This window comes from Mirounga leonina, unplaced genomic scaffold (genome assembly GCF_011800145.1).
Source record: "Mirounga leonina isolate KUSES-001 unplaced genomic scaffold, KU_Mleo_1.0 Mir_175, whole genome shotgun sequence".
Taxonomy (NCBI): domain Eukaryota; kingdom Metazoa; phylum Chordata; class Mammalia; order Carnivora; family Phocidae; genus Mirounga; species Mirounga leonina.
This window is the reverse complement of record NW_023270453.1, coordinates 14,984,758-14,993,004: the sequence shown is the minus strand read 5'-3', so window position 1 is coordinate 14,993,004 and position 8,247 is coordinate 14,984,758.

Genomic DNA, 8,247 nt, shown 5'->3' with positions numbered 1-8,247 from the left:
GAGTGAAAATGGCGGCCTCCCAATCTCCACCCCAGAGGAGCCGAGAACTCGGGGCCCCACTCCTCAGTGAGCCCCCAGAGAAAAGCAGTCAGTCACTCCTGTCTCCCCAGTCTCTGGCTGCACTCCATGGTCACCCCTCCTGTGACCACATGTTTCTATCTCTGGCTCACGACCTGTGTGGAGTCTCCAAACCCAGCAGATCCCTGTGGTGCACTCCCGTGCCGCTCCTCCCAGGGGAGGAAGGGGAGTCTCCCTGGATCTGCCACTTGTTGGGTCCCTGCTGGAAGAGCAGTGTCCCAACTGTGCCACAGATCACGGTTTATGGCAACCCTGAGCTGAGAGCCTGCACCTCGGCTCCGTCTCTGCAGCCAGCTTCCCCACTCTGATACCTGGGAGCTCTGCTGTACTCAGGCACCCCCGGTCTTTCTGTGACCCCGAGGGTCCTGAAACCACACTGTCCCAGTGAGGGTTCCATCCCCCGCTTAGCCACTGGAGCGACGTCCCTCAGCGGAGCCGACTTCTAGAAGTTCCGATTTTGTGCTCCATGGCTCTATCACTTGCCAGTAGCGGCTGACAGAGGCCCCCTCCCCCGCCATCTATCCTCCCGAATATCACCTCGGATTCACTTCTCTGCATGTCCTACCTTCCAGAAAGTGGTCGCTTTTTTGTTCAGAGAGTTGCTGCTATTTTTTCTTCGATCTCCTGTTGAGTTCGTAGGTGTTCAGAATGGTTTGATCCCTATCTAGCTGAATTCCTGGGACCAGACTAAATTTAGGTCTCCTACTTCTCTGCCATCTTGCTCCTCCCCCCAATATTAAAAATTCTTAATGACACCTTGCACCATTTAGGTATACCCCCTCATCCGTGTTTTTCCAGAATTTTGTCTTTTTTTTTCCTTTTACTTCTCCAACATTATGGACTGAGTTGATGTCATTAAGTATCTATTTGTGTCTTAAGATTAGCCACTTTGAGCACAATTCAGGATTTGTAACTTTGACTCAGTTGAGGAGATAAGACCAAATATTCTTTTCAGATATTCTTACCAGAAGCTAGCACTGCCAGTTTTTGGTCTTTCATGTATTTTTACAAAAAGGTTTTTCAAAACTTTGTAAAATCTCTTAAAGGGGTACACAAAAATGGCAGTACTGGCAAAGTATCTGAGGCTACTAAATTATTAATAATTACATTTTTGGTTCCCAGTAGGATAAGGTCAACGTATGCTGGATGGAGTAAGAGTCGTACAGAAGTTAAATATAGAGTAGTCCAATGTTATCTACTTCTCGTGGCCTGTCCTTGGAGAGGACTATTCCAGGGAAGCGGAGGCAGAACCAACGGGAATCAGATTGACTCAAGTCGTTCTCGATTATCAACAAACCAAGATTGGGCAAAAAACCACATGGCTTCCTTGGCTGTGGAAGTGGCTGCTCAGACTCCCTTCTAGGAGGGACCTGCTGTGGCATGTGGTCAGCGGTCGGCCTCCAGTGCCATCTCCTTCAGGGTTGGCCTCAACCTGAGGCCGCCCCCTTCTGGGGACACCTGCATCCAATGACAGAGTCGGGATACCAGAGAGAAAGGACTTGCCATTTCTGCCCCACACAGGAGCTCCCCGAGCCTCTGCTGGGCTGCACAGCACTCCACTCCCTCTGTCCCTTCCTCCCCATCCCCACCCTCTGCAAATGCTGACCCTAACAAGCATTTTGCTCCCCAAACTCGGTCTTAATGTCAACCTCCGGAAAATAACATCCACTAGCACTGCGGTAAAAGCAGTTGGCATTTCCTCCACGTTCACCAGCTCCAGCTGGAGAGGGAGGAGTCAGAAGAGGGGTTCTGATTCTCAGGTTCCCTTTCTCTGTACAACAATGGTTCTCAACCCTTTTGTGTGCTTGATGCCCTTCTGAATACAGTCTTTCTGGCAGCTCGCCTGAAGAGATTAAATGGTGTCCGTGGTCAGCGCTGCACTGTTCTCTGAGTAAAACTGTCTATTGCTCTGAACAGTCTATAACGGTGGCTTTACGGGTCATTTGACAATGATCCACAGTAAGAAATACATTTTACATCATGTCCCAGTAGACTCATAGGTTTACATGTGTGTGCACGATGGAAACAGAAGTCTTATATAAGAGTTACATAAAAGCACTCTGATACTTTCTGTTTGCTTTTATTAATGCTGGTCATGATCCACTAAACTGATTTCATAACTTGCTAGGGTCATGTTTTGTGCATTGAAAAACTCCTCTGTTTCCTACTTACAAGGCAAAATTTATTGCATATTATGGAAACACATGATTGGTACTCTACCCAGTGTTTGTCAAATTTTTCAACCATGACTTATAGTAAAAAACACATGACCCACTGTACACAAAGTTGCATGAAACCATACCTCCTTTCTATATGGAATACACTCTGATATTTGCTATTTTAGTTTATTTCATTTTTTAAGTGGTTAGTACTCAACAAATTGATGTCATGATCCACAAGTTGAAAAATACCACTCTAACATTAACGGAAGAGTTCAAGGTTCCACCCGAGAGGCACATTCATAACTGCAGGTCCTCTCAGTCGTAATGAAAACTTCTTTCACACATCAATCACTCTGCGGCATCCTGACCTTGGAGGGCAATCCAGGGCCATAATAAAGGACAAAAGCACCCACCCCGTGAGCACTGATGTGACCAACTACAGTGGTGCGGACACATGTGCACACACAAAGCCCGGCGTTGGCACACCAGGCGACTGTGTGCTGTGGATGTGGTCACCTCAAGATGTGATCGCTCAGTCTACCTTCTGTCATCTCTGCTTCCTGCAGACCCCAGGCCCTTCTACACAGGAGAGGGTTTTACACAAGGCATCAGGTCTGCGCTGCTTTTAAAAATGCATTTGCAGTGCAGCAAGACCTCAGCGTTTTTATAAATACTGGTCCCTACACCCATGGCTTAGCACCAGATCTGTCTGGCCCAACAGTCTTAAAAGCAAAATATTCTGGGGCGCTTGGGTGGCCCAGCTGGTTAAGTGACCGACTCTTGATTTTGGCTCAGGTCATGATCTCAGGGCTGTGGGATCGAGCTCCTCATTGGGCTCCATGCTCAGCAAGGAGTCTGCTTGAGATTCTCTCTCTCCCTCCCCCCTGCCCTCCCCCCTCTCGCCCTCTAAAGAAATAAATAAATAAAATCTTAAAAAAAAAAAAGGTAAAATGTTTTGGCTTTCTTTTTAATCCATTGCAAGAATCCATTGATCTACTATTTTTTTATGACTGCTTTTCTCAAAAATGGATAATTTTCACCTGAACACAATAGCCATATTCCTCTATCTGCCCTATTGTTCCTTGTGCTCTAATAAAATCTGATATAAGTTCAACCACAAAGACTAGTCACCAGAGTTTGAACTTTCTATTTTTTTTAAAGATTTATTTATTTTTATTTTGAGAGATAGAGAGAGGGAGAGAGCGTGAGCAGGGGAGGAGCAGAGGAAGAGAGAATTTCAAGCAGACTCTCTGCTGAGCACAGAGCCTGATGTGGGGCTTGATCTCAAGACCCTGAGATCTGACCTGAGCTGAAATCAAGAGTCAGATGCTTAACTGACTGAGCCACCCAGGCACCCCATTTTTTTAAAAGATTTATTTTTATTTTGAGTGAGAGAGAGTGATAGCGGGGTGGGGGGGCAGAGGGAAGAGTTTGAACTTTCCAAGGGCTCTTGAGAGTCAATATCCCATAGCTGGGGTAAAAGTTGATATTTACAATACCCTCTGCTTTCTAGAGAGGATTCAGCACAAGGAACACACGCTATTGACTAAGTGAGGTGGTTAAATATAAGGTTGCAAATAGGAGAAGCAGAGACAGCTAAATTATTCTACTAAGAAAAAGAATATAGAAAGGTGTGATCTAAGAGTGAGTTAGAGCTACAACAGCTCCTAAAAAAGGTTGCTCAAGAGAGGACTTGTAGAAGAAAAGATCCTAAGCGAAGAAAAGGCAGAGAACTTCTTTAGGTAATTTTAGGAAGCTTCTTGTGTAGTGTATTCTTGTGTTCTAATTTCCTAAAAGCATCAGTAAAGTCAACACTGCTTGTCTGCATTCATAGGACCAGAGATGGGGGTTGGGTGGGACATGGGAAAACCCTGAGTCTAATCTCAGCGCAGGCACCAAAGGCAAGGAAAAGTCCTACACTTGGGTCCCACAGAAGATGGGATGGTAAATGGCCAGTGAAAATCCGAAGAATGAAATAAGACAGAATTCCAGTCCATCTGGAGCATGGAAAGGAGAAGCTGGAGCAAAACAGTGGATGCATGTATATTCTTTCTCTTTTTCCCCCTGGGATCATGTGTGAACTGGTTTTGAACAAATGTTCAGGTGTCACAGTGTCACTGTGGGAGTGGCATTCGAAGCCCATTGTTCCCCGCTCCAGCATGCAAATGACTTTAGAAGGCTTGCTGGAGAGAGGAAGGGAAGGGGGGCAGAGAATGTCAATGAAATTTGTTCTCTTAGCTTGCATTTTGGTGAGAAAATGGACATTAATGCCACATCTGCTGAGAAAAATCCACCAGAGGTTTTCGGTGATTCAAAGTGATGATAGGATTCATGTTTCCATTTCCTCCCAGCTGCAGGGAAGGCGACCCGCCACTGGGAGAAAAATCAATGACTTCCCTTGGCTGCCTGGTGATCTAGCTCTAATTTACTAAGAGCTCAGGATAAAAACCACACCTCCAGCCACTGCACTGCGCCTTGGAGCAACACCTGTGCGCTAAGTAGCCTCCTAAGTGGGGTTAGAGATGTCAGCTCAGGTCCTGCTACCACCGAGTGACTATATGTCCCCGACGAAATGACTTCCTCTCCTGCTGGAGCCAGGCTCTGACCTTAACACCAAGATGATAATCTCCTGCTCTCCCTCCTTCCTCAGAGGAAGAATCGTCAGCCCTCTTCTCTAGGTTAGCTCTTCCGCAGGGTCCCTGGACACCTTCGAAAAACTCGTGGCCCCGGAGTTTCTTGGTTCCCATCCTCTAGAAACCCAGCACCACTTGATGCTCCAACACACGGTTCGCGTGACCTCCAGCTACCCCCGCCCCCACGTTTCTCCACCTGCTCCACTGCCCAGTTGCCTGTTTTCTTGGCTGGGTCCTTCTTCCTCATCCTGACCACAGACTTTGGATAGCCCTACACGTTTTGTCCTGGATTTCTCCTTTCCTTTTCCTGGATTCTGACCTTTTCTCCTGCCATTGCTCTATCTCCTCTAACTGGAAAGCCCTCAAGCTCTCCAGTCCGGGGCTAAGACGGCATCACCTTCAGGAGGCTGATACCGTTGTTCCATGGTCACGGTGAACTTAGTATGTCTCCTGCATGACCACGAATAACCCTGACTGCAAACAGGTCACTCCTCCCTTCTGCATCCCCACCAAAGACATCACCTTCCCCTTTGAATCACAGGCAGCCAGAAGTCACCAAATCTGGCACATTCTTCTTTTAATTTACCCCTCCCCCCCAGCCCCAGCCATGCCTGCTTTCTCTTTCCATTGCTACTTCAGCCCTCTGCTTCACCTGTTAGGTCATTCATCCTAAAACTGTCTTGCTTTAACCATCAGGTCTCATGGAGAAAAGCCCCCTGGATGAAGTGGGGATGCTGGTAACCGTATGCCTGGCAAACAGTACACTGAAAGGAGAGAAGGAATCAGGCTAAATCACTATGGCTCAGGGCAAAAAAGATAAAGACACAAAGATAATCACCCAGACCCAGAGTTCTCCGTCCCTGCCCTGTCCCACACCTTTTCTGGAAAGTACTCTTGGGGTCTATTAAATCTGTGTTGGTACTTGAGAACACAAGCCAGCTCTCATCTCTCTTTCTGGGTTCTTCCCCTGTTACTTCATAGCCCCTCTGAGCTCCAGCATTTCCTTGACGTGATCAAATATTGCCTGACGTTAACACTTAATTATTTCAGCGGGGTGTGTCTCTGATTACTTTCTCTCCAAGTCAGAGAGGAAGGCTTTCCTCCGCCATGTTCCAGAAAAATTTAAGGTGGCACAACCAAGTTTTAAATGATTGGAAGCAGGACTCATATCTTATAATGCCTTTGTAGTCCCAATATCCTAGTAAAGAGCCACGCATACAATAGGCAAGTAAAGGTATTTATTCAATAAGTACTTATTAAGCAGCTACTTTTTTCTAGATACCATTCTAGGAAATGGGATATGACCCAGCAATTGCACTACTGGAAATTTACCCCAAAGATACAAATGTAGGGATCCAAAGGGGTACGTGCACCCCAATGTTTATAGCAGCAATGTCCACAATAGCCAAACTGTGGAAAGAGCCAAGATGTCCATCGACAGATGATGGATAAAGAAGGTGTGGTATATATATACAATGGAATATTATGCAGCCATCAAAAGGAATGAGATCTTTCCATTGGCAACGACATGGATGGAACTGGAGGGTGTTATGCTGAGCGAAATAAGTCCATCAGAGAAAGACATGTATCATATGACCTCACTGATATGAGGAACTCTTAATCTCAGTAAACAAACGGAGGGTTGCTGGAGTGGTGGGGGGTGGGAGGGATGGGGTGGCTGGGTGATAGACACTGGGGAGGGTATGTGCTATGGTAAGTGCTGTGAATTGTGTAAGACTGTTGAATCACAGATCCGTACCTCTGAAACAAATACTACATTATATGTTAAAAAAAAAGAAGAAGATAGTAGGAAGGGAAAAATGAAGGGGGGGGGAAATCGGAGGGGGATACGAAGCATGAGAGACTATGGACTCTTAGAAACAAACTGAGGGTTTTAGAGGGGAGGCGCGTGGGGGGATGGGTTAGCCCAGTGATGGGTATTAAGGAGGGCACATACTGCATGGAGCACTGGGTGTTATACAAAAACAATGGATCGTGGAACACTACATCAAAAACTAATGATGTAACGTATGGTGATTAACATAACATAATTTAAAAAAAAGAATTAAAAAAAAAGGAAATGGGATATAATTGAACAAAGCAGATCAAATCCCTGTCTTCGTGGAGTTAGTGTTTCAATGGGAGCTGGGGCCAGGAATGAAAGGAGAGCAGCAGAAATAGATCATAATACACTGTAAAATACTACATTATTATTTTATGTATTTTTGTGTGTGTTTATTTTTATTATAATACAACATGCCTACAGAATAAGCACAGAATTAATTACATGGTATGTTAGAGGTCGATCAATGCTAGAGAGAAACATAAAGCCTGGGTGGGAGAGAGAAAATACTGGTTGTAGGGCAGGGAACGATTTTAAATCGGGCTGACAGAGAGGGCCTCCCTGCAAAAGTAACCTCTGCACAATTTCCGGGAGGAGATAAGAGAAGGAGGCCTGTGGCTCTTTGGATAAGGAGCATTCACAGCCATAGGAACAGCAAGGGCAGCGAGTGCAAAGACGTGCCTGGAATATTCTAGGAAGTGCAAAGAAGTCACTTAGACTGGGGCAAAGTGTGTGTGTGTGAGTGGGGGAGGGTAATGAGAGACACGGTCTGAGAGGAAAGTGGGATCAGAGTGTGCGGGATCTTGCTGGCCAGGAGGTTTTTCCACGCGCGATGAGAAATTACTGGGAAGTTTTTACTGGAACAGTAATCGCTTCTGCTCGCTCCGGCCACCGTCAGATCGGAGCGTGTGGAGGTAAGGGTGCAAGCGTGGAGACCAGTTATAAGACACAGTGGTCCGAGGGAAGGGGGGAAGTGGCTTCAGCCAAGGTGGTTGTAGAGATGAGGAAAAGGGGTCAGATTCTGGGCATGAGGCCAGTGTAATTTGCTTGAGGTCTGACTGTGGAATAAGAGAAAAACAGATTCAAGGCTGCCTCCAGGGCGTTTGACCTGGACAAATGGAAGAACAGAATTGCTCTTAACCGGGTCGGTGAAGACTACGGGTATTTGAGGGGAAAGACTGGTATATTCCTCAGGGTTCTCCAGAGAAACAGAGCCAAAAAGCATGCACACACACACACACATGCACACACAGAGAGTTATCTTCAGGAATTGACTTGCAGGATTACAGAGATTAAGAAGTCCAAAATCTGCAGAGAGGGTCAGCAGGCTGGAGACCCAGGTCAGCAGGCTGGAGGCCCAGGGAGGGTCAGCAGGCTGGAGACCCAGTCTGAGGGCTGTCTGCTGTAGAATTCCCTCCTGTTCAAGCGTGGTCATTCTTCTACCTTTCAGGTCTTCCACTGACTGGGTGAGACCCACCCACATTACTGAGGGCTGTCTGCTTTACTCCAAGTCCACTGATTTAAATGTTAG